Here is a 25092-nt window from a genome sequence, read left to right on the forward strand (position 1 = left end):
GTTTTCAGCTCTTTTCAGCATCAGGACTCAGGCTGGTGGGTGGTGGGGCTAGGCGGTTTCTCAGCCTATCTTCCTTGCTCACTTACCCTGCCAATTTTCATTGTTACCCTTTTATTGTCATCAAGTTTATAGGAGAAAAAGATGGCATCGTATTAGGGCATAATTAGGATAATAAACGGGGGCTGCGGTTTGCTTTTGGACTGCTTCCAGTTGGGTAGCATACATAACCACCTCTAGCTGACTGCTGGATGGCTGTGACTTTGATAAAGTGGCATTATTTACTGCTAATGGATGAGATGATGATTTATTACTAATTACTCTCCCTTTCCACAAATTTTATATTATGTTAAATGAAGGATTACAGTGGGGGGTAATAAATATTCACTAGGAAAAACGTCTAACTGCAAAGTTCATGAAACTAGACCCTGAATGGAGGACTAGAGAGAGCTGTGAGCTGAAAAGTGACCCACCCTGCTGTGAATGACTCCCTCCTGCCCCAAGCAGTCTCCATGCAGCTCCATTTCTTCAAAGCATGCTCCATCTACCAACCCCTAGCTTGATCCTCCCTCCCTCTTATTGAAACCTCTAGGAGAGAAGCCCCAGTAGGGTAACTTACCCAGCATCTATTTGGTCCTCAGGAGTCTCCTGTTGGTAGAGAGACAGTATCTCTCTGGGAATTGAGGATGACTTTAAGAACCAAGGATGTTTAAACGAAATATTCAAGTGACAGAATGTGAACAGATACAAATATAGAATCCTAAGGCTATAAACAATGGTAATACCTTTGGGGCAAAATAGAGTTTCCTTTGCCAGTAAACTTGTCCCTTTTAGAAGGGGACAAGACCTAGGGAGCCCTAACTGGAAGGTTGGACTAGAGGGGCAAATTTGAAAAGAAAAACTCAAGGCTGTGTGGGTGTAGATGGCTGTGTCAAAAGAAGGCCAGGAGGAGAATCCAGAGATGAATCAAAGCTGAACTGGAATCACACTGGAAGGCTCCCGAAGCCAGGAAAGACTAAAAACACCTTTTAATACTTCTTTATAATTCTACAGTATCTGGACAGAATGCTCAACAGAGAGATGTTCTGATCTGGTTCAATGACTGATTTTCGGCAAATATACTAGCAGAGGGGGAATCAACATTCTTCATATGTAGATCAGTGATGGCTAATGTATCTGAGCAGTATCTGATTTTAATGTATTTTTGCTCAAATTTTATTGTTTAGTAAGTTGTTACTTAAGTTAGTTTGTGGTATTGTTTTCTTTTACTGAATCTGTAGACCTCTTCTTACACACTGCGGTTTCTTCTAACATCAGCTACAATCTGGTTTGAATCCTATGTTTAGATTACCAATACATAAATTGCCTTGTTGGTATAATATAAAGTGAATGGAGTGTGTTTGGCATTTCACAGAATATGTTTGTGTTATCACTGATCTGAGAGCAGAAGAACCCATCTCCTCTCACACTTAGAAAGCACTAGACATGACTATACTCCAACGACAAACTTGGCATTGACATTTTGCCAATATCTACCTGATCTAAAGAAGTGGCCATGTCCTTAAAGATAAGTTCACAAGCAGAGAAGAGAGACAGATTTTCTTGATATAGAAAATGACTTTTCAAGGTGCGAAGACTTACAGAAGACTGGAGAACGGTAAAAATGTCAATGTAATAAGAATACAAGGTGTATAGAGTAGACAGGAAGAAACAGTAGCAAATGGGGTTGCTTAGAGATAAACTGCACTAAGAATTTACATAGACAAATTTTAACCTTTGAGCAATTGGAGGCACAGGAAGTAACGTACAGTCAGTCATGTCTTCCTAACAAAATCCCCACCAGATGCCCAAATTCACTCATTACCATAGATGTCATATTAATAACTGATATACATCCTCCCATAGTCTTTAAATAATATGTAGATTATTTATAATGCCTGATAGATTCTAATGCTATGTAACTTTTTTAGCTTCCAGTCAATGTTGTGTGAACTTTCTCCTGTGAGATGAACAACCTTCTATTCACTCCAGGCAGGGAATCAATGACAAACCAAAGAAGTCATTGCACCTAAGTCACCAACTTCCTGAATCAACAAGCGTCACTAGGGCTACTTACAAGAGCATGGGTGAGGGACTATTCCCAGGAACAACTGAATGAGTAGCTTCACTGAAGAAAATAGTTCCTGACAACTATAACAGCTTACAGCCTCAAGGAGAGATGGCGCGCTGGAAATCCCTCCACGTCAGAAAGCAGTCACAGTCTATATAAATCCTAGGAAAAGGGCCTCTGGGGCACGCTCCCACTCTTCCATGACTACTGAGCATTGGTGTGCCAGAACCAGTGTAGGTCTCTTGTAGGTGATCAAAGTTGCCAAGAATTCAAGACAGTGACCGTGCCACATGCAGGCACATGCCTTTCACAACACATGGCAGAGACGTCTATGTGTGGGTGGATGGGTTGTCGGATCCACAGATACAGAACCTGTAGATAAAATACAGAGGATTGGCTGCTCTGTGATGTTTCTGAATTTTGGAAACCAAACACTGACACTAGGTAGAGCATAGATGTAAAAGAAAACTAAAGGGCAGGTGCGGGAGGAACCCCGGGGAGAAAGAAACAGTTGAGCTGTCGAGAGGAGACGGGCAGCCTCCTAGTATAACCCAATAGATCAGCATGCTGTGCTGAAATGAAAGAGAAAGACAGACATTGAAGACCTCAACTTTTTTAATTTGACCCTGAGTATAGATGAAAAACTTGTGTGTGAAAGTATTCCATAATTTTTTAACTATTGGCCCACTGGGCTTCCACTTCTAAAGAATTTCTTAACTGAATTGAATAGGAAAATACTTATTTGGCATAAAGGAAGAAAACCCAGCATCCTTTGAGTGCTGTTAGTGTTAGATTTAGGCTAAGTTGTCATATTTAGTCTTGACAAAAGCCCTGGGATAAAGATATTACTTTCTTTTTAACAGAATAAGAAGCAAAGAAAAAGAAAATATAATAACTGGCTCATGGTTACAGGATTATTACAAAAATATTCACACTCAGGGTTTAGGGCTTTGAAAGAGTTTTTTCTATGTTCAAACACTGCCTCTTGGTAGAGTAAAATAATCTTCTGAAACTGCGTCCTGTGAGCCTTTTCAAGGCGACTATACCAAAGGCTTCAGATTCTCACACGGGAGACGGTAAAGAAGATAAATGGGGTAAGACATTCTGAAATGAAGATGTTCCCACTCTAATGCAGCAAATTCTCCATGAGAGTGAAGAGCGGCTGGTAAGTCAGCCATGAGGACCGTCTGTGCTGACCCCTCTTTGTTTCTCAATAGAAGGTCTTAGTGTCTCTTCCCAGCGATAAAAAGTAACTAAGACAAAGAGAATAGCCAGGAAACACAGTACTATGCACAGAATGGAGTCCCCTGAGTATGCAGCAGGGTGGGGAAAGGAAGGTCCACAATCACCTGGAAAGGTTCCTGGGAAAAACCCGGCCTTTCAGCATCTTTCACCCAAAGATCCCTGACAGTCAATTATGTGAGCACCAGCCAAGTTAGGAGGTCTGCCTCCATCTACCCATCCTCTGTAAGAGTCCAGAAGCCTGGTGAGCAGGGTGAAAGGATAGCGAAGAAAACCAGACAGAAACTAGACCCAAGGGCTAGGGGTCTTGTCTACAAAATCAGCAGGGGAACTCGTCAGGGAAGGATCTTCAACTAGGTGGGAGATTGAAGTTTTACATGAGACTGGTTTCTGCTGGTTTATTTAATTCTTGAAAATGAACCTTTGGCTAATATTTTGAAGTTGCTTGAAAAGCTATTGATGTCTACCAAAGTTGTCACCAACCAAGCAAGGAAGAAAAATCTCATCAAGTATTAAGCAGAACAGATGTGGAAGACAAACGAAGGTCATTTCTTAGTTAACCTCTTCCAAGTCTAGCACTGTAATAAACGACCTAGAGTTAAAGTGATGGAAAATCTGCCAAAATGCTGAGTTCATCGTGAAGAATTTTGCAAGGTCAGAGCCCACACACCCAAGAGACTCTTTTCTACTCAAATCTATATTCAATATATCTGCAGGTGAAGTAAGCTTCCAAGATACCTGAGAATGGTTTCTAAACAATTTACATATTAAGTATCAAAAGTAAATTTGAGGAATTTGAAGGGACAGGGAGCTAATGCAAATGAAGTCCAGCCTAGACCGGGAGGCTGGTGTTACCAGGAAGGCATATTTATTAGATATCTTCAATGTGTTAAGTGGTGTGTAAAGCCATAAGGCGAATTAGAAGATATGCTTCCTATTCTTAGAACCAGCTGGATAAAATAAATCTCTGCTTAAAAGAAAACAGGAGAAAAGAGGAACAGGGACCATAAGCATAATGAAATGCTGTAATGGGAGCGTAGGGATAGAGTCTCAAGCAGAAACATGCACGAAGTCCAGGCACAGGAAGAGGATTTGAACGACAAAGACAAAGGGTTTGGAAAGAGCTTCCCTCACATGGCTGCCAAAGCTTGACTAGAGATGATCCACAGTTGCCAGTGGAGATTTCCACTCCGCAGCACCTGTTAGTGGCTTCATGGGGGAATGCTTAAGTATCTCAAACATGGGTTAGTATATTCTTCTGAGAATTTTCCCTGGAAAGCATTCCATGGGAAAAGTTCACAGCATCCTTTCTGTCCTGACCCGAAAAGGAAGCTCAAATGACCATCACCCCTCATCGGGATGTTTCAGGAAAATGGGATTTGGGATTTCTAATACTAAGGGAACTCAATAGAGATAGCCTGGGCTCTCAGGTCATCAGTATAAGCAAAGCTACACCCAAGAAATAGAGACCGAAAGGCAACAAATACAGACAAGTGCTTTAGCTGGGCAAAGGATTTCTTTGAATTCAAACCTGACCGAGACAGAGAGCTCCCTCTCGTCTCAGAACTTCAGTACGTCCTCTGCTCGCTACAGCAACACATGGTCTTGGTTTTCCTTCTACTGATTCAGTCAGTCACTTGATCTGGGGTGCATGGATGAGTTTAGTGGTGTGAATGGCACGTTTCTACGGCTGTCTGCCTGTTCCTAGATGTAACTAATAATCCATCTGCCTGCTTGCTGCTTCCTGTGGAGAGGGGACACTGAGTGTCTGAAGCACTTGAAAGAGAAGAAAACGTTCTGAGCAAGGGGTTAGGGAAGGCCGTTCAGGGCAGAGTTTTGTCAGTAAGTGCACATTAAGATGTGCTGACCCAGATAGTCGAATCTCACTGTTTTCCGCATGCCTGACAAAATCCTGAGCTCAGCAAGCATGTGGTCTGGCAGGCTGGGAGTAGAAACCTGCGGTCCCACCAGGATTCTTCATCGTTTCAACACGGCCTTCTCTGTGGTTGGCGAAGCTGCACGAGTCTCCTGTTTCAGGCTGGGATTCTATTATCCCTTTCACTTATGAGAGATGGACAAGGTGCCCAAAGCTGTGGTAAGACTGACTTTGACATGTTCGTTCGTTCGTTTGTTTGTTTAATCTAGAAATAGTATTAAAATGTTTTGTCCTGTTTCTCATGTGAAGGAGACAGGTTTGAGACATGAAACACTCTCCTCCATCTGACGCAAATAATATCGTGCGCCTCAGCAAAATTACTCTCCTCTCTTTCACCACAAGATGCAAGCTTTAGATTATAACGGACAAACAGTTTAAGCCAAAATTATAACTTCTGATTAAGCAGCATGGCCCAGCTGCTGGATCTCTAGTGCAAAATCCCGACCCTGAGGAATGCGGAGCCCGTGGTCGCAGCCATTGTTTGTAGACAGTACTTTTAATTCAATTTAATTTAATTTTGTCTTTTTATGTAACTCTTTATTGACTAACCTCGCCCTCCAAGTTTCCCAGCTGAAGCCAAATTGAGGCAACCAAGGAGATATGACCAGAGCCAGCCAGCCATAGACAACTTCTGGAACAGTAGCCTTCACTGTTTCATGGCAGAAGTGTTTACGGCCACATTTGATGTGGCATGTGTTAAGAGAGCAGGACTGAGTTACACCTGAGCTAAGCCAACTTGACAGGGGAGTCTAATGTCTCTGGGACTGAAGTGCACTGACCCAGCTCCAGAATGACATCAGTGTTACCCATATAATCTCAAGACATTAACCCTTGAGTGACCTCCAATAATACAAAAACGGATCAATGAATCACTTGGAATGATTTGGGCGCTAAGTAATAGAAAGCCCGATTCAAACTACCATTAATAATAAGTTGAATTAATTGGTTTACATAATGGAAGGCCAAAACTGAAGTAGACTTTAGGGAAAGTTTGGTGAATGACTCTGGCTCTCTAGTTTGTGCTGTTTTCTGGAATCTTCGTTTTGCCAAAAGCCAGTTTGATTTTCAGGCTGTCTTCTCCGTTAGTGAAAGATGAAAACTACCCCCATAAGGTTCACATTCTTACAGAAAACCACGCACACAAAGCGAAGACACGATCTGTATCCCAGGAACAAAAGAAAAGGAACTTCACTGGTGGACTGAAGCCAGCCAGGGGCCATGCCTGCACCTGGCAAGAAGGTATCCCAGCCAGCCTTCTGACCACTCTTCTAATGAAGGAATAAATACTGAAGGAGAGCCACAGTCCAGACTCAAGCACTCAGCTCAGCTGTCCAAAATAGAAATGCAAGCTTCACCAAACACTTCGTTTTTAGGCGGAGGAGTAGTGAACTGCGGAAAGTATATACTCATCAGTGATCACAAAAATAGCAGAATACAGAAACAACTAAGGCAACAGCCATTTCTGAATAACATTTCCCTAGGCATTTGGGGAAGGTGAGAGTTCTAATACTTGCTTCTGAGAACCTCAAAGGGCTTTCCCACAGTCCCCCTTGACTGAATCATTCATTTGCAGGTCCCAATAATTTAATAAAGCAACCTTGAAAGTTTGCCCATGTGAATGGCCCAAGAAAGAGAGCTCTGTTCTAAAATCAGTAATGCACTGCCTGGTTTGTGCTGCCGTCTAAGATGGCAGTCAGCACTAAAAGTGCCCTCCGTGCTGGGTAATGTCTAGTTAACCCTGTCTAACCCTAACCTTTTTTTTTTGACAGTCTGAATATAAGGCCTACATCACGAACAGTGAAGCGATTTCATCTATGTTGTAAACTAACAAGTTCTCCTGTCACAGTTTAATGGATGGGAGTACCACAAAATTCCCAGGATAGAGACAAATGACTTATGACATAGCAAACATAAACTTCAAGTGCGCCAGTTCCCCTTGTCTCCTATTACACTATGTTCCTAAGGGGTAACTCCATCCATTCACGTGAGGTACTGGTGCATTTGCTAGACTTCATGTCTTTGGCGATACAGTTGGCAAGGATGACTTCAGGAAGGAAAGATCTGAAAACTTCCAAGGTTCCAGTCTGTAACTGGCTGACTCAGGTGTCATGTGTCTGAAGCAAGGCATGGTGAGAAGCATGTAATGAGGAAAGGCAGAACCTCATGGCCCCCAAAAAAATCAAAGTACAGATAAAGGAACTAGGTTCTCAAAACATTCACCAAGGGCCTAACTTCTTCCAACAAAGCCCCACTTCTCCTAAAAAGGTAAACTATGCTTTAATAAGTAGTTGAGAACTTGACCTACACTTTGTTTAAATGATTACTCCAAACTTGGCCCCCAAAAGAGACGATATCTTTATTATCCATAACAATAAAAATGGCTGCCCTTCTCTCTGGAGGGTGAAGCTATCATTATCTTCCAAGCCTGCACACAATGCAAATAACCACGAACAGACAGTCCAGAGCAAAATTTGTCGTTTTCTCTGATCATTGTGTATGCAGACCTGCAAGACACCCAAGGAGAATTATCCTCCAACAACAGCAGACAGTAGAAAGTTATAGACACTGAGAGATGCATCTGGTGTTCTCTAAATACTAACCGGAAGCAACAGAGGTAGAGAGAAGCAGAGGAGGCATGAGAACTTTTACAGCAGTAGGAAGAATGAACAAATAAAGGCACCGGGGCAGTGGAAGGGTAGTGGGTTTTCTAAGCCTATCTAGAGAAGCATATTCATGCTCAGAAGAAGTCGCACAGTATCATTAATAACTGAATTAGCGAATGCAATATTATTTTCAGGGTGGAAATTTCCCCCCTAACCCACTAACATCACTGTGACAATGGAAGTCACGCCAGACTCAGACCATGCCGGGCAAATGGGCTCTGGGAAAGATTTGTATTCTACAGACAAAGCTAAATGTTGCGGAGGTTCACCTCAGGGAGCAAGGCGTTGGGAAACTATCTCCACCACAAAAGCCGTTTCTGTTAAAGAAATTGATTTTGCAGTTTTTAGCTTCTTATATATTATCTCTTACTTTGTGTCTCCGCCCAACCTTCTTCTCCAGATAAGAGATTGCTACTTATTGCCTCTTGCAAGCGATAATAATGGCAGATGATGCCGGATGTGCCCTTGTTAAAAGTCAACAGAACAATTATCTCAGAAGGAATGCATCCTCATCTGAGAAACTAACTTGGCCTCCATTTTCAGTATCTGGTTACATTTAGTTCATTACCTTAGCTCCAAAACAAAACAACAACAACAACAACAAAAAAAATCCAAATTTTCTTTTTACACTAAGCATTCAGTCAAAGCAAGCATCTTGTGATTACTACCTCTTATTTACTTTGCCTTAAGCATTTTATTTGTTCCTACAACAACAATGACTTACAAAAATAAAAGTCTTCCTGCTCATTGATAATTAGATGTTTGCTTCATTTGGACTTCCTCCAACTCTCTTCTGCTCACATACAGCTCTTTATAATTAATTATCCTCTTGCTGAGGAACTCAAAGCTGAAGTCTGACCGAAGTACATCTCATCCCACACAGATGTCCTAGTTATTCCACAAAAGGTTAATTAATCATAAGAGGTGCTTCAGAGCAGGAGGCACTGGAAGAAATCCTCTGGCAACGCAGAGAAACTACCAGCACGCCCCTAGTTATTGAGCTCACACCAAGAGACTCTTTCAGTGGAACAAAAATCCAACTGCACAGAATGGCTGGCTGGTGGGTATAATATCCTGCCCTACATAATGGAGCTTACCACTTCCAGTCACTGATGATTCAGAACCCTCAGCCTGCCTATGGGGGAAGGTCAGCGCTGTTTGTCCCCATTTAACAGAGATGCCTGAAACTACCAAATCGCAAGGGCAGAAGCAGTCTCCATTGTCCCCCTCCCTTTGACTGTCTGTCATTTCATCACATGAATGAGCCCTCCTCTCTAACCAACCAGTCTGCAGTTGTACCACCCAAATGCTCCTGGTGCTCTCCCAACCTGTAGTTTCAGTCACTCTAGCCCCTACAGTCCTGGGACAGCCTCTCCCACATTCACTGTCCAGCCAAAGCCTATAAGTCAGCCAAGACCAAGTTCCAATCACTTTACCTGTTAGTCTGCATCCAGAACGCTTCAACTCACAGGTAGCGTGTCTTCTTTCGATCAGGAGCATTGCCTTGGAAAACAAAACCATAGATACAATTTGACTCCTGTCGAATGTCTAACTTTGAGCAAGGTGCGTGATTCCTATGCACATCGCTCCTCCTTGTTCAATACACCACAAAGAATTTGGTGAGTTTTACTGTTGACATTATCTAGAATGAGGTGTGCAAATGTCTGTCATTTTGTTGCAACTTAACATGTATTCCTTTGCTTAATAATTGATTGCTGTTATGCTTCGGTTTTTCTTCTTTTTTTTCTTCTCTTAACAAAAGATGTGACAGTCACATCTCATTTGAAGTCATCATTCTCTGAAAAATAAGAGGGTAGTTACATTTGTTCCAGAACAGGAGTGCCAAAACTTGGGTATTGTAAAGATCTACACAGCATTGGGGTTGGTGGCTCAGTGGTAGAGTACATGCCTGGTGTATATAAGGCCTCAGTTCAATTCTCAGGTTGGCAAATCTATAAAATATAAATAAATATATAAGTCAATAAATATAAATAACTATCTGTGAGAAGATACAGGCTATGAGAAGGAAATTGTTGTAGGAGCAGATGAGGTCAGATTCTCAAGCCTTGGGGGTTCATTTGTGGTCCTTGAGATGGCTACAAATTGAACAACAACAACAACAAAATTATCTAGCACACCGGTCCATACTATCACATGTGGCTCTCCAGGAGACTGCCCCAGCTCTGGCTACTCTCCCTGAGACAAGGTGTCCCTCTGTTGCCTGTGTAATTTCCCCGACACTAAGACTTCTCATCAGAGTCTCTCTCTGGAGATGGAAGGTGAGGTGGTGACTGCCAAATGCCTAAGAATACTCTTACCATGGCATTTCTGCTGCCAAATGCCTAAGTATACTCTTACCATGGCATTTCTGCCCACAGACTGTATACTCTGAGAGGCCAAAAACTTAATAGAATTTTATAGTTCCCTTAGGATCTGCCCTTTACATCAATAAACATCAGACACTATGGTATACGTCCATACATTTCAGTAGATGAACCTTCAAGCATGCGTGCGTGCGTGCATGTGTACAGGGAGAGGCCAGAGGATAACCTCAGATTTTGTTCCTCATGGGAAATCAACCTCAGTTTTTTCTTTTTTCTTTTCTTTTTCTTTTTTTTTTTTTCACTTTCTCTAAACTAGGATTTCTCACTGACCTGGAATTTGCCAAGTAGACAAGGCTTACTGGAGAGCTAGCTCCAGGGATCCTCCCATCTCTGCTTCCTCAACATTGGTATTATAAGTGCAGGCCACCACACCAGCTTTTCTACGTGGGTCCTGGGGATTGAACCCAAGTCGTCACACTTAGATGGCAAGTGGTTTGCCAACCTAGCTGTCTCCCTGAGCCCCTCCTTTTTTATTTTTTTGTTTGGTTTGTTTTTTGTTGTCATTGATGATTTTTTGTTTGTTTTTGTTCTTTAAACAAGGTCTTAATAGGAATTCACTATTCAGACCAAACTGTCCTCGAACTCACACAGATCTACTTGTCTCTGCCTCCCAGATCCTGGGACTAAAAGCATGCGCCACTATGGCTTATGCAAGTAGTCTAGTCACAGTTGAAAATCCCTCCTTGCTGAATGACTTGTTCAATTTCTCTTGGAATCTCTATTGAAAACAGAATTAACAACCTTGTGGGAAGGAGACAGTGGGGAGGGAACAGCCACGCTGTTAGTGTACGTGGCTGTGTCTGAGGAGCAGGGCATATAGTTTGTCTTTCAAGTCTAAGTCTGTGAGAGTCAAAGGTTCTAATTCAGGGAGGCAGGCAGATAGTGATGGAGAGTCAAACCTTCCCACTTTCTAGAAGAAAAAAATTTGAGACAAGATCACACAACGTAGCTTAGGCTGGCCTACAAATCCTGGTCTTCCTGCCTCGGTCTCGCAAGTTCTTGGATTACAAGTGTGTACTGCCATGCCTGGTTTTCCCCATCTTTCTCATTTCACAAGTTTACTTAGTTCTCATTTGTAGTCTGTCAATATATGAAAGTTTTTCTTCCTATTAGAGATATGAACCTATGAGACATGTAGAAAGATGTGAGTAGCAATTTGCATTGGAAACACATTTATTCCAAGATTTAAATTCCTTTCAAGCCTGATTGTGTCCACTCTTCAGAGATGATAAGGTACTTATCAAAATCATCTCCAAGATGGCAACCTGAGTCAGAGAGGTCAAATATCAAGTTGAACAGAATTGGAACTTAATCCCATCTTGTTCTATATGCAATCATTCTTATTATTATCATTCAACGGCATTTCTGATGCTGACACAACACACTGTGCAGAACTCAGACAACACCTGAAATAAAGCCACACTAGACGAGAGAATGCTTAATAAGAACTAGCCCCAAGACCACAGCGCTCCTAGCCTTGAAAGCTTCAATATCAATGCCAAATGTACTCAAAATGGAAATAAATTACAGAATCCATACAAAGTTCATTCTATGATTGCTCCTGTAAAACACTATAAATAGACCTTGTCAACTTCTGATGATCCGCCTATGTGGGTAAAGCTAATAGTGGTGCTTATTTATCTGCTTTCTTAGGAGGTATTTGGAGCTCTGAATAGCAAAGTTCTCTAAGTTCTAAATGCTACACATGCAATCTGTCACTCTAGAGGACAGAGGTAGGCATGTGCCTTATCTGTCTCTCCAACTAGATAGCTAAGTTGCTCGTAGAGTCTCACACATGAGAACAGTGGTTTACAACTTTCCGAATGCTTCAACCTTTTAATATAGTTCCTCATATTGTGGTGACCCCAAACATAAAACTATTTTGTTGCTACTTCAAACTGTAATCTTGCTACTGTGATGAATTGTAATGTAAATATATGATATTCAGGACATCTGATACTCAACCACTGTGAAAGGTCATTTGACTCCAAAGGGGTCACATCCCTCAGGTTGAGAACCACTGTACTAGAGGCTTTCCAGACACAGTGGTTTTCCTATCAGGATACCAGAGTGGGTGTTCTAAGCACAGAGGTGTACTTTATAACAGTTCTAGAGACAGAAGGTTTGGTGTTTAGATTTTTTCTGATGTCTCTTGGTGTCTTAGTTAGGGTTTTACTGCTATGGACAGCACCACGACCAAGGAAAGTCTTATAAAGGACATTTAATTGGAGCTGGATTACAGGTTCAGAGGTTCAGTCCATATCCTTAAGGCTGGAACATGGCAGTATCCGGGTAGGCATGATGCAGGAGAAACTGAGAGTTCTACATCTTCATATGAAGGCTGCTAGTAGAAGAGTGACTCTTCCAGGCAGCTAGGACAAGGGTATTAAAGCCCACACCCGCAGTGACACACCTACTCCAGCAAGGCCACACCTAATAGCACCACTCCCTGGCCCAAGCATACAAACTGTCACATTCCACTCACTGGCCCCCATATGCTTGTTCAAACATATGAGTCTATGGAGGCCATACCTAAACATAGCATAATGCAAAATACATTTAGTCTAGCTTCCAGAGTCCCCTTAGTCTATAGCAGTCTCAACAATGTTAAAAGTCCAAAATTCAAAGCCTCTTCTGAAATTCATCCAATCACATAACTGTGATCCCCAAAGCAAGACAGAAAACCAGCTAGGCAAACTCCAAACTCTGCATATCCATGTCTGATGCCAAATCAGTCTTCGGATCTTCAACTCCTTTGTCATCTTTGTTGACTGCAACAAACTTCTCTTTCTCCTGGGCTGGCTCCACTTCCTGTTAGCAGCTTTCCTTGGCAGGTATCCCACAGCTCTGGCATCTCCAAGGCAAATTCAATGTTACTACTTCTTGTTTCAATGTCTGGGATCTACACATGATCTTCTGAGCTCCAAAGGGCTGGTGTCACTTCTCCAGCTCTGCCCCCTCTAGCACTCCAAGATCAGATTGATCCACTCCACTGCTGCTGCTGTTCTTGGCAATCATCCCCATGGTACGGGCATCTCTAATACACTTCCATTGCAACTAGGCTTCACCAATAGCCCCTCTCATAGGCTCTCTTCATGGTTCAAAGCCTCAAGTCCTTTGCATGATCCCTTTAGTCCTGGGCCATCAACTACAACTAAGGCTGCACCTTCACCAGTGGCCTTCCATGTCCTCTCACAGTGCCCAGCCTCAGCTGCTCTTCAAGACCCCTCCATGCCTTCAAAACCAGTACCAACTGGGTGACTCTTACACATTACCAAGTACAGCTGCAGTACAAGGTACAACCTTGGCTATCACTCTAAAGTCAGAGCCATACGGACAACAAAACTGCTGAGTTCTGTTTCTTGCAGGAGCTGGAATATGGCCCCCTTTTCTATTACATTGTCACTAGTTTCCTCTTTTCCAACTCCTTCACTGCCTAAGCTTGGCTGTCCAGAATTTTGTTCTGTAGATTGACTTTGAACTCAGAAATCTACATGCCTGTCTCCTGGAACTAAAGGTATGTACCTTTAATGGAATTAAACCATGTCTAGATTTAAGCTTTTCTTCACCTAGAACTTGCTCTGTCTCGGGCTAGCCTTGAACTCAGAGATCTGCTTTGCTTTACCTCCTGGTATTAAAGGTGTATACCACCATGCCTGGATCTAAATTTAACTGGGTAGGATCTTGCCCCAAGGTTACCACTCTCTTAATTCAATTTAATATCCTTGAACACAGCATTCAGTACCATTTCACTTCCTGGTGTCCCTTTAATACTTGATCCATATACTTTATATTTTTCTTTCTCAGCTTGCTAGGCTTGTTCAAAATGCTCTTCATGAGACTTAACCAGAGAACAAAGATTCTGCTGGGCATTTTTAAGATTTCCATTGTCAGTGCAATTAATCTGAGTCTCTTTACCTTAGCCTCGGGCAGACTCTTCAGACAAGGGCAAGAAGTAGCCACATTCTTTATCAAAAACCCCACAAAAACAGTCTCTAGGCCACATATTGAAATTCTCTACTGAAACCTCTTAGGTCCGGTCCACACAGTTCAAATCACTCTCAGTAAGAAATGTCTTCCATATTCCTACTGAGATAGCCCATTAAGCCCCATTTAAAGCATTCCACTACTTTCCAAATCCACATTCTTCCAAATAAAACCATGGTCAGGTCTATCACAACAATATCTCAGTCCCTGGTACCAACGTCTGTCTTAGGGTTTTACTGCTGTGAACAGACACCATGACCAAGGCAACTCTTACAAGGACAACATTTAATTGGGGCTGGCTTCAGGTTTAGAGGCTCAATCCATTATCATCAAGGCAGGAACATGGCAGCATCCAGGCAGGCATGGTGCAGGAGGAGCTGAGAGTTCTATATCTTCATCTGAAGGCTAGTAGAAGACTGACTCTTCCAGACAGCTAGGACAAGGATATTAAAGCCCACCCCCACAGTGACACACCTACTCCAACAAGGCCACACCTCCTAATAGCGCCACTCCCTGGCCCAGGCATATATAAACTTGGCTTATAGTTGGCATCTTCTTGCTGTGCCCCCATGATCTCTTCTCTGTGTGCTCACATTCATGTCCTAATACCTCTTCTCTCAGTAAAGGACATCAGACATGTTATATTAAAGTCAACCCTTATGGTCTTATTTTACCTTGGTTATCATGACCCCCCCCCCCAAAAAAAGACCAGGTCTCCAATACAACCACATTCTGAGCTAGAGATTATGTCTCTAATGTATCCATTTTGAAGGCATCCTAATTCAGCACCTAACACTGCATTGCACAGATAGGTAATACTTATGGTGTGGTCAAGGAGAGGCCACCACTTGTGCATGATTGATGGCTCAATATAAATATACAAACTGATTCTAGATGGACAGGAGAGTAATGGTCAGCTGAAACTCATGCCCACCCCTGCTCGACTGCTCACCTTCCTGATGCTCTGGCAAAGGGTCCATGCTGCTGCCACTTTCACCCCATTGGGAAGCAAGGCCTGAAGAAGTGAGGGAGACCTCACTGAAGCTCCTGAGAGGTAACCAAAGCTTTTCAAAAGGGCGGGCAAAGGAGCAAGAGGAAAAATACTAGTACTACTGTACTAGACTGGCAGAGTATTGCCACAGTCCACAGGAAAAGAGTAGGCGGGCTTTCTTCCTGAGTTTGTTCATATTATGTGCTCAGAATGCTGTTCGACATGAGCCTGTGCTGTGCTTCTGTCTCCCCTCATGTGTGTGAATTTAAGCACTTTATTAAATCGCTCTAATTCTCACCTTCCTCATCTGTAAAATAGATGGATAGCAACTTTGTTGTGAGAATTGGATATGTTAATTCACTCCAAGTGGCCTAGCATTAATTGAGCATTGAATTAATGTTAATTTCTTCCCCTTTCAGACTTCCTGCTCTATCATAAAACTGCAGACTGGATAGATCACTAAATGACCCTGTCTCTCTGTTACAGTATACCTCCACTTATAAAAATTCACATACCTCCCTCATTGTACAAAGGTTTGACATCCATATCTTGTTGAGATTTACAGCTTTGACCTCTGAGATGGTTTGGAATATTAAAAAGACAGTGCATGGACATTCCCCAATCTCCAAGCCAAGGAGAGCACTGAGGAGCCCACATGTCTGGGGTTTGGGGGTCAGAGAAGAATTTTCATTTGCTGCTGTGTGGATATTTAGTTCCCACTGCAAGAATTAAATTATTCCCAGAGGTCACAGGCAAGGCAAGTCAGCTGTTTTATTTAAAGACACAAGATACAAGCTAAAGCCCCAAATGGATAACTGAGAAAAGGAGAAGCTGTTGAAGGAAACCGAACAATCACTGAAGTTCTTGTCATAGCAGCAAGGTAGGTCATCACTGCCTGATTCTTGGCTTCCAAGAAGAAATGCAAATGACCTCTCTCCACTTGTTTTGGAATTTATCTGCCAGCCATCTTGTTCAGCGCTTGCAAGCCTCTGCATTTGACTATTTGGCCAGTGTTTTTAAAGGCCAGGGAGGAAGTGAAAGAAACATCCTTCATACTCCTTAGCTGTGAGTCTGCCTGCATCCTGGCAGAAACCCAGTAGCCTTTGTTTAAACGCATTACCTGTTTGTTAGACAAAGGGAGCCCTGGCTGCTTCCGGCCCTGGGAATTGCACTATGTTAAGCAATAATAGGAGAACGTTTCCACAATTATCTTTTAGTCTAGATAGACAAAAAGGAGCCAGCAAAGTTGGTGTGTAGCATCCCTCCAAAGCAATCTCAATGGGAGATGCGGGGAGACTGAACAAAAAACGGGATATGATATGCAAAAGAAAGATTTCTAAATGCAAAATAATTCTAGATCTCTGCAACCTGCTGTAGTTACCTTTCCTGGGCTACACTTTTCATGTTCTGCAATTTTACTTGCTTGATCTAAGCTGCATTTTTCTAAGTCAGTTTGGTCCAATGCCAATCATATAAATGCATAAACACAGACGCATCCAACGAGATTGAAAAATCTTTACAGTAAAAAAAAAAAATCTGGGGGCTGGGGATTTAGCTCAGTGGTAGAGCGCTTACCTAGGAAGCGCAAGGCCCTGGGTTCGGTCCCCAGCTCCGAAAAAAAGAACCAAAAAAAAAAAAAAAAAAAATCTGGGCTTGTAGTACACAGACTTCTGGGGGCAGTACTCTAGGATTTACTACTTTTCTCTTTCTGAGATATGCCATTATGACACACATAGGTCATTCTCTGGCAAAGAAAGCCGAGCTCAGCAAGGGCTTCATCAGATGTCACAGTCATCAATCCTAGCCCTGCTAACCCATCCTTGGGTACCAGAACAGTGTATCCAGACATGCAGACGACACACTCATGTGAGTGCACACATAAACACATACTTTAGGATTCCGCTCTGTCAGCCTCTCAGCCTCAGATCATCTGTGATTGTTTATCAGGAAGAAAATAAATATCTCCATCTACATTCATATTTTCCTGTACTCTAAACATGGGAACCGCAGTCTTATGCTAGGCCTGGAGAATGTGCCTGTTATCCTAACACTGGGGGAGTAGAGGCAGGGGGCTCACCCCAAGTTCAAGGCCACTCTGGGATACACAAGGCGCCTTTCCTTAACCTTCCCCTCCCAGAGAACACAGCGATCTCAATCTCTGTGTTGTATGTTGAAATGTCTTCCAAAGGACATCTTCCAGAAAGAAATTTTACCTCGAGAGGGAAGTGTAGAACAATTGCCAGAAGCAGATGCAGAGACCAAGTGAATGTTCACCTTTAACCTGATTTAAAGGCAACAACCAGCAAAACTGTACAACAGAATGACTCCCTGTCACGACCACATTACCTCTCCATATTAAATGCTAAGAACGAACAGGACAGGCTCAGTTTTGCTCTCACAGAATTTACAAGACAGTGGCTATAATAAGGCTGTGTATATACATATGGAAATATCACCAAACCCTATTGGTAAGCATATTAAATATGTTAATAATGAAGAAAGCCACTTTGAGACGCATCGATGACGGCTTGTGGAACCACTTGTTATCTGCCATGTGTTTAGCCATAACAATTTGGGGAGCAAATTTAGGTTTACTTACCTATCAATAGCAATAGAAGACAGAGAAGGATTCAGTAGCTAAGAAACAGAATGTGTCCTTCTCTTCCTGAGAAAGAACATGAATGATACACCCAAGGAGATGGCGGTGGGAGAACAGACATTTTGCCTAATGCTCTTCAAATACAAGTCACCATCTCATGTTTTTTTTTCCTCTTAAAAAATTGCCATCTGTCATGTATCTTCAATAAAATCCTTGGTAAGTGAAAGAAATCCCAGATGTAACATTTGTATTGAACCCAGAAATGTCAGACGGTTGTCCCATGTAATGCAAACAGCTCCTTTTGAAACCACACACAGGACCTGCATGGACCCTGCCTCCATGCTGGCACCTGATCACCGTTCCACTTTCTCCAACCGAATGAGTGAGCAAGTGGCAATCAATGCTCACTATAAAAATGTTAGGAGATAATTACAGCGACGGGAAGCGCAGTCAGTACAATGGTCTCCTGGGTTTGAAGGGAGGCTACACATCAGACCACGGTTTCCAATCTGTGTACACTACAGGTTCCTTTACTTCTGTAGCCATCTATTAATAGATATGCCATTGTCCAAATAGCTTCTTCAAGACTCACTTAAGAATTGCAAGTCTTCTAAATCGGATATTCTTAAAAGAGATGAATCAAAAAATATATACCTGATTACACTTAAGAAAAATAATTTTAAAGAAAGACAGTTGCAATTTACCCATTAAACAAGACTATACAACTGTGGCTAAATGATTAAATATATGTACTTTCTTCAGTTGTCCAACAAAACAGGAATTTCAAGACGCCCCAGCGTCTGGGAGCCCAGCATTCTTATCTCCTGGATGTATATACATACACACTATCATGTTAGAATTCTCATGTATGCCAGCACTTATTCATTCTGCAAATAGCTGAATTTGCTGAGCATTCCTAATCATCTGCTTGTGGCCAACAGTATGCTAGACCTCACGTACCCAAAACAATATACCAAAGCTCATTGGATAGAAGGAATAGCAAAAATTCAAACAAATATGACACTGAATTTTGTGTCACTTGCAGATAAATATAAGGCACTTTGGTGTTTTTAACACGATCCCAGAGGGCCTCCCAGAGAAGATGACTTTTAAGGTAGATCTCATCAGAAAAGCAAAGTGTGGCAGACAATCTCAGGAAGCAGGAAGACAATCTAGAAATAAAGGGTCATGAAGACAGAGGGTATAGTATGCTACAGGAACCACCAGACTGGAGCACAAGACCCATCAAGGGAAGAATGTAAAACCGCACAAGGTTCAGCATACTTCAGTAGGCCTGCTGACGCATGGAAGAAACACAGATATATCACCTTTGGCTCACTCTTCAGAGAAAACTGTGCTAGGAAAACACCTTTGTGTTCAGTGTGTTGATGATAAAGTAACCGGGTTGTGTAAACCATGACATGAAGTCAGGTATTCCATCATAAAAACTGTGTCTCTCTGTACCCCCCACCACCAGCAGCTTCAGATCCACATACTAAAGCCCTACATCCCAATGGGATAGAACCTGGGGGCTAATTATGTCTAGATGAAGTCATGGATATGACTCCAAAGTACGAATAAGGCCCTGATGAAAAACAGAAAGGGCTAAGAAGATGGCTCAGTTAGTAAAGTACTTCCTTGTCTCACAAGGGTAAGGATCTTAGGTAACCAGATACCAGATAATCAGATAACCAGAACTCACATAAAAAGCTTTGTAGCACTCTGCACTTGACTCTTCAGTTATAGGGGACAGAGAGAAGCAGATCTCTGAAGCTTTCTGGTCAGCTAAATTAGCCATGGCAGAATTCCAGACCAATCAGAGACCTTGCCTCAAAAGGTAGAAGATGATGCAGGAGCAACACCTGAGGTTCTGCAACCTACGGGGGGAGAGAGAGACAGAGAGAGAGAGAGAGAGAGAGAGAGACAGAGAGACAGAGAGAGAGACAGAGACAGACAGAGACAGACAGAGACAGACAGAGACAGAGACAGAGAGACAGAGAGAGAGACAGAGAGAAACAGACAGAGACAGAGAAAGAGAGAGAAAAACACAAAGAGAGAGACAGAGAGAAACAGACAGAGAGAGACAGAGAAAGAGAGAGAGATAAAGAGAGAGAAAAACAGAGAGAGAGACAGAGAGAGAAACAGAGAGAGACAGAGAAAGAGAGAGAGAAAAACACAAAGAGAGAGAGACAGACAGAGAGAGACAGACAGAGAGAGACAGAGAAAGAAAGAGAGAAACACACAGAGAGAGACAGGGAGAGAAACACAGAGAGAGAGACAGACAGAGAGAGACAGAGAAAGAAAGAGAGAAACACAGAGAGAGAGACAGAGAAAGAAAGAGAGAAACACAGAGAGAGAGACAGAGAAAGAGAGAGAAACACAGAGAGAGACCGAGAGAGAGAGAGACAGACAGAGAGAAACAGAGACAGAGATAGAGAGAAACACAGAGAGAGAGAAACAGAGAGATACAGAGAGAGAGAGAAACACAGAGAGAGAGAGACAGAGAGAGAGAGACACAGAGAGAGAGACAGAGAGAGAGAGACACACACACATATACACATGAATGAGAAGAGGTAACCGAAGCTTCCTCTTCTGCCGTGTGATCATGTATGGACATGTGATCATGTATGGACATGTGATCATGTATGGAGAAGGTGAGCCAGAAACCAAATCAGAGAGCAGCTGACCTGAGACTTTCAGACTCTAGAACTTGGGAAAGTCCCTGCTGTTTAAGCCTAATCTCCTCGAGTGGTTTGTTGCAGCAGTGTGTGACTACTAGGTTGTTTCTCGTCATGGTTGTTCCTTCTGTCTGTGGCTTCAGCATCGTTGCCTGCTTAGAGGGCCCTATGCTTAGCCATGTCAACAACAGGTATGGCTTGAACAGAGTCAGGGCCAGGCCGCTGGATCTGTGGCTTCTGTATTACATACCCTGGGGCACACTGCACACACAATGAGTAATAGTCTCAGCAGTTACTCATGGCTCGGTCAGTGACATGCTGGGTGACCTGGAAGATTATGACCAGGAAATAGCAAACCCAGTGAACTCTGATTCCTAACTTAAAATCGGGGCTCTTCGTAGTCTGTTTCACTGATCTGGTGGAAGAAGGCCAGTAAGGGTATATTGTCAGTAATAAAGCAGAAAGAAAGCACATGAGGAGTGGTGCTCATGGAGGGACAGTGGGAAGAAGAGGAGGGAGCTCCACCCACAGAACAGGAAGGTCAGAGCTGAGAACAGAGCTGGTAGCACGGAATATCACCTTCACAGGTGGAGCGTTCCAGAATCACCGAGAGAAGAATTTCCTGTTTGAATTTGAGCTGCTCAGCTCCATCAGGAAGCACCATACTATTTTCATATGGTCACATTTCTGCCACCCACGTGGCCTGTCAGCCCTTGAAAATAATACCCCCCACCCTGTTGAAATCTGCAGACTTCCCAGAGGGCAGTTTCCAAATACCCGAAGTCCCACTCAATCAGAGTAGCACATGGCCATACATATTTAGGGATTTTAATCTTTCCACATAAATCACTCCCTCTGGCTACTTAATCATGTGTGACAACTTGCAGTGACTGCATCTCGTGCTCTGATTTCCCTGAAAGGTCTTGCAAGCTAAGCAGGGTTAAGCTGAGTCAGTAACTTGAATGAAAGGCACAAGATCCACACCGGAAATGCACAGAATGAGTCAACAGGCAGCATATCTTTCAGAACCTCAACCTCTTACCACCCAGAAGTGGAGCTCTGGGGGACTCTAGAACTATGTGACAACAGCTCACAGTGTCCTCCTCACCTGTGGAAACTGGCCTTTCAGCATTAGCCCGTTCTGTGGGTCTGTGCTCTCAACTCTTTTTGGAGGCAATTTGCCTTAATCAGAGTTACGATAGAGCCAATCAAGTAAGGATGGCCCAAGGACTTTGGATCCAATCAAGAAGAATTCTTAGACTTTGTTAAGATTCCCAGGACATAACTGCTGAGAATATAGCAATGTCTCAGATCTTTATTTTAACACTACCATAACATCAGACTTGAAAGATCTCGATTGCTTAGACTCTGTTGATGATGCTAAGATCCATGTAATCTGTATGAGAGAGGGAGAGAGAGAGAGACAGAGAGAGATAGAGAGAGAGAGAGAGAGAGAGAGAGAGAGAGAGGAGAGAGAGAGAGAGGGAGAGAGAGGGAGAGAGAGAGAGAGTCAGTATACATTATGAATAGGTGAGCATGTGGTTGTGGGTGCATGTATGTACTGTGCACATTTAATGTCTATGCATATGAGTATGGAAGCTAAAGGACCATCCATCTCTGGTGGTATCCTCAGGACCATCAACCATCTCTGGCAGTATCCACCTCCTTTGAGACACAACCTTTGATTGGCCTGAAGCCCACCAATTAGCCTAAACTAGATATCCAGTGGGCCCCAGGGATGCAGCACTGGGATTGTAAGCACACATCACAATACCCAGCATTTCACATGGCTTCTGGGGACCAAACCCAGGCCCACATCTCGAAGTATTCTACCAACTGAGTATCTCCCCAGCTCTCTTCTAGGCACTCTCCTCATAATAAATTATTCATTGCAACCCTAGAACAAGAAAGTAAAAGCTTTGTCCATGGTCATACAGACAGTAAGAGGCAATGTTGAGTTTTGACCCAAGTTTATCTGATTCCAGAATCACTTTACTAGCCCAATAAACACTTTGAAATTAGAGAGATTTCTTCCACTTAAGGAAAATAAGGGTCTAGCAAGAATTTACAAGGAAGTAACATTTTTCCTCCACAGGATCTCAGAAGACCCTTCCTCTTGGAAGCCTGAAGGAAGGAAGGCTATGATGATGATTCAGTAAGCAGAAGTGAGGGCGGAAACAAATATTTACTAGCTGTGGTCTAGCCATTTACTTCCCAGTATGGGAGGGAATGGCTCTTTAAAAAACAAACCCTGGACAGGAAGTCATGCCATTGGCTAGAGAGCGGTTGGAGTGAGGGTCATGAGATTAAGCTGGTTAAGGAAAGAGGGTGGAGAAGGTTGGCATCACAAGAAAGTAGAAAAATCAAGAAAGCGAGTGTCACTTGCCCAGGATTATGTCACCCAGTCATATACATTAGAGTCATATGCATATGAGGAAGTTAAGTAAATTGCCAGAGTTCACAGAGTACAAGTGGCTACCTTCATTAAATGGGCACATGGTCGGGCAGCCTGATCCAGAGACTGAGCTCCTAGCTAGGACAACACTCTCCAAGCCTCCCTGCAGGGATACGTGGACAGGAAAGAGATACCAGGTATAGGTAACACCAGAATTAACTGAGAGCCTAAAGGACGAAGAAGTTACTACATTTGAGTGTGCTGTTAGCTTGAAGAAAGATTGGGGTTTGTGTTTCTCTTAAGGTCTGAGGGAAAGAATAAAGCTGAAGGAGTCACACAAAGTCAGTCTAGCAATAAAGGAGAGGGGAGTGACTTGTGTCCACAAGGTCACATTGTCTCAGCCAAATGCCAAAGCCTGTGTCACGGGAGGATAAAGCCAGAGGTAGAGCTTAAAGCTTGTCATATCAGCATGGCTATAGTCATGGATTCTCCTCCAAGAGGGGCAAGTACCACCCTGCAGCTCTGAGGGTCCTCTCTGAGGCTCATGCTCGTCTTTGCAGTGGTCCCATTTGAGCTGATTTTGAGTCTTGTAATGGCTAAGAGTTGAGGAACAGGAGAGAAGAGGACATCTGGGGTCAGTCTTATGCTCAGTAGCAGTGACTTTCTGCAAATCAGTAGACACTCCTGACTATTTAAATCTCCTTCTCCTAAGAGGAAAGAAAAGGGCTGAAGGTTGATGAGTCAGGCAGTAGAAGGTCAAGGAACACTGGACGTGTGTGCACCCTGGTGGTTAACAGTCTAGAATTTGGCATCAGGCCATATAGCTTCGGCTCCCACCAGTACCTCCTCCTGGCTTGTGAACTTGATATGTTGCTTACCATCTCTGTCTCACTTCTTTTGTATGAAGGAGCATCTTATTTGAACTCACCTCATATGGGTGCTGGAAGAACTAAACAAAATAGATAAGTCACCTACCAGAGTGTCTAAGCCATAACAAACAGTCAAATGAGGTTGATACTTCCCTTGCCCATGCTTCCCAGCTATATATTTAGCAACCAGCTTACACTACTAGAAGCATATGCATACCCCCATTGCATACCCATTCATGTGGCTGATTCACAGGAGCAACTACTGCCTCCCAGCCATTGGTGGTGACTCTCAACCGTCCAGTTGTAGAGAGTGGTCCTTGTTTCCAGAACCAAGCAAAATGGAGTAGTGATGAACTGTGAGTTTGCTCCTGGTGGGAGTAGCCAACTCTCCCTTATTTAATCCAACAAGAACCTGACCTTTCCCACATCCCAGACCTCAAGTCTAGCCAGAGAGTCGATATTAAATTAAACTTTGAATTTAAGACACAGCCCATGCCTTTTTCAAAATTTCATCTTCACGCACGAAATTTTCTGCACAGGCCCCCAGAGAGCTGCGGCCTAGGACCTGATACCAGTCAATCCTCCTCCAAATCTCCAAGCTCCTCAGCACCATTTCTTTTTATATTCTCCCAGGGGTGACCAATGTCTGTTGCCGGGGATTGGGTCTTTAGCCTACATAACAAAAAGAATGCCTTGGAAATGCAACCAAAATACAGAGATCTTATATGCTTAGAAGTGTTAAGTCGCTATCTTCTCAGCCTCCTAAGAAGGCCCTTTCCTAAAACTGTTCCTTTTAATTTTAATTTAATAGAACTACTAAAATTGGGAAATCTAATGACTGAAAACGCCAGCAGCATTCTTCTTTCTGACTTCTTGGGTGGATTTCTGTTTTCTTCTAGAAAAGCCGATTATTGAATGTCCCTCTCTTTTCCCCCCTCCTCTCCCCATCCTCCTCTTCCTCTCATAGAAATATTTTTGCTTCTTTCTGTGCACCGAAACAAATCCACAGAGATAGGGCAGTGATCTGATTTTTTTTTTCCATTAACTGATGTACTTAAAAAAATATTTCTGGTTAACTGAGTTGTGTGGACTAGGAGCTAAGCAGGTGACTGAATGGTAGCGCATGTTGGTTGTGAGACATTATGGAGTCCTGTGGACCGCTGTTACATGAAACATGTGTGTCCCATTGTGGGACTTAACAGAAACTCAGCTCCTATTCACTGTCTTCATAGAGCAGTGAC

At 42.9% G+C, this 25092-nt stretch overlaps 1 long non-coding RNA gene across 1 annotated transcript; it reads right to left on the reverse strand.

The window, feature by feature from the left end:
* Nucleotides 1-7627: 7627 nt before the first annotated feature.
* LOC108351945 (uncharacterized) lies at nucleotides 7628-18635 on the reverse strand. Its single transcript, XR_005489167.2, has 2 exons — nucleotides 15272-18635; nucleotides 7628-9451 (listed from the first exon to the last, which is right to left on the reverse strand). It is a non-coding gene; the product is annotated as an uncharacterized LOC108351945 (long non-coding RNA).
* Between the last annotated feature and the right edge of the window lie 6457 nt (nucleotides 18636-25092).

This window comes from Rattus norvegicus, chromosome 9 (genome assembly GCF_036323735.1).
Source record: "Rattus norvegicus strain BN/NHsdMcwi chromosome 9, GRCr8, whole genome shotgun sequence".
In the NCBI taxonomy this organism is placed as follows: domain Eukaryota; kingdom Metazoa; phylum Chordata; class Mammalia; order Rodentia; family Muridae; genus Rattus; species Rattus norvegicus.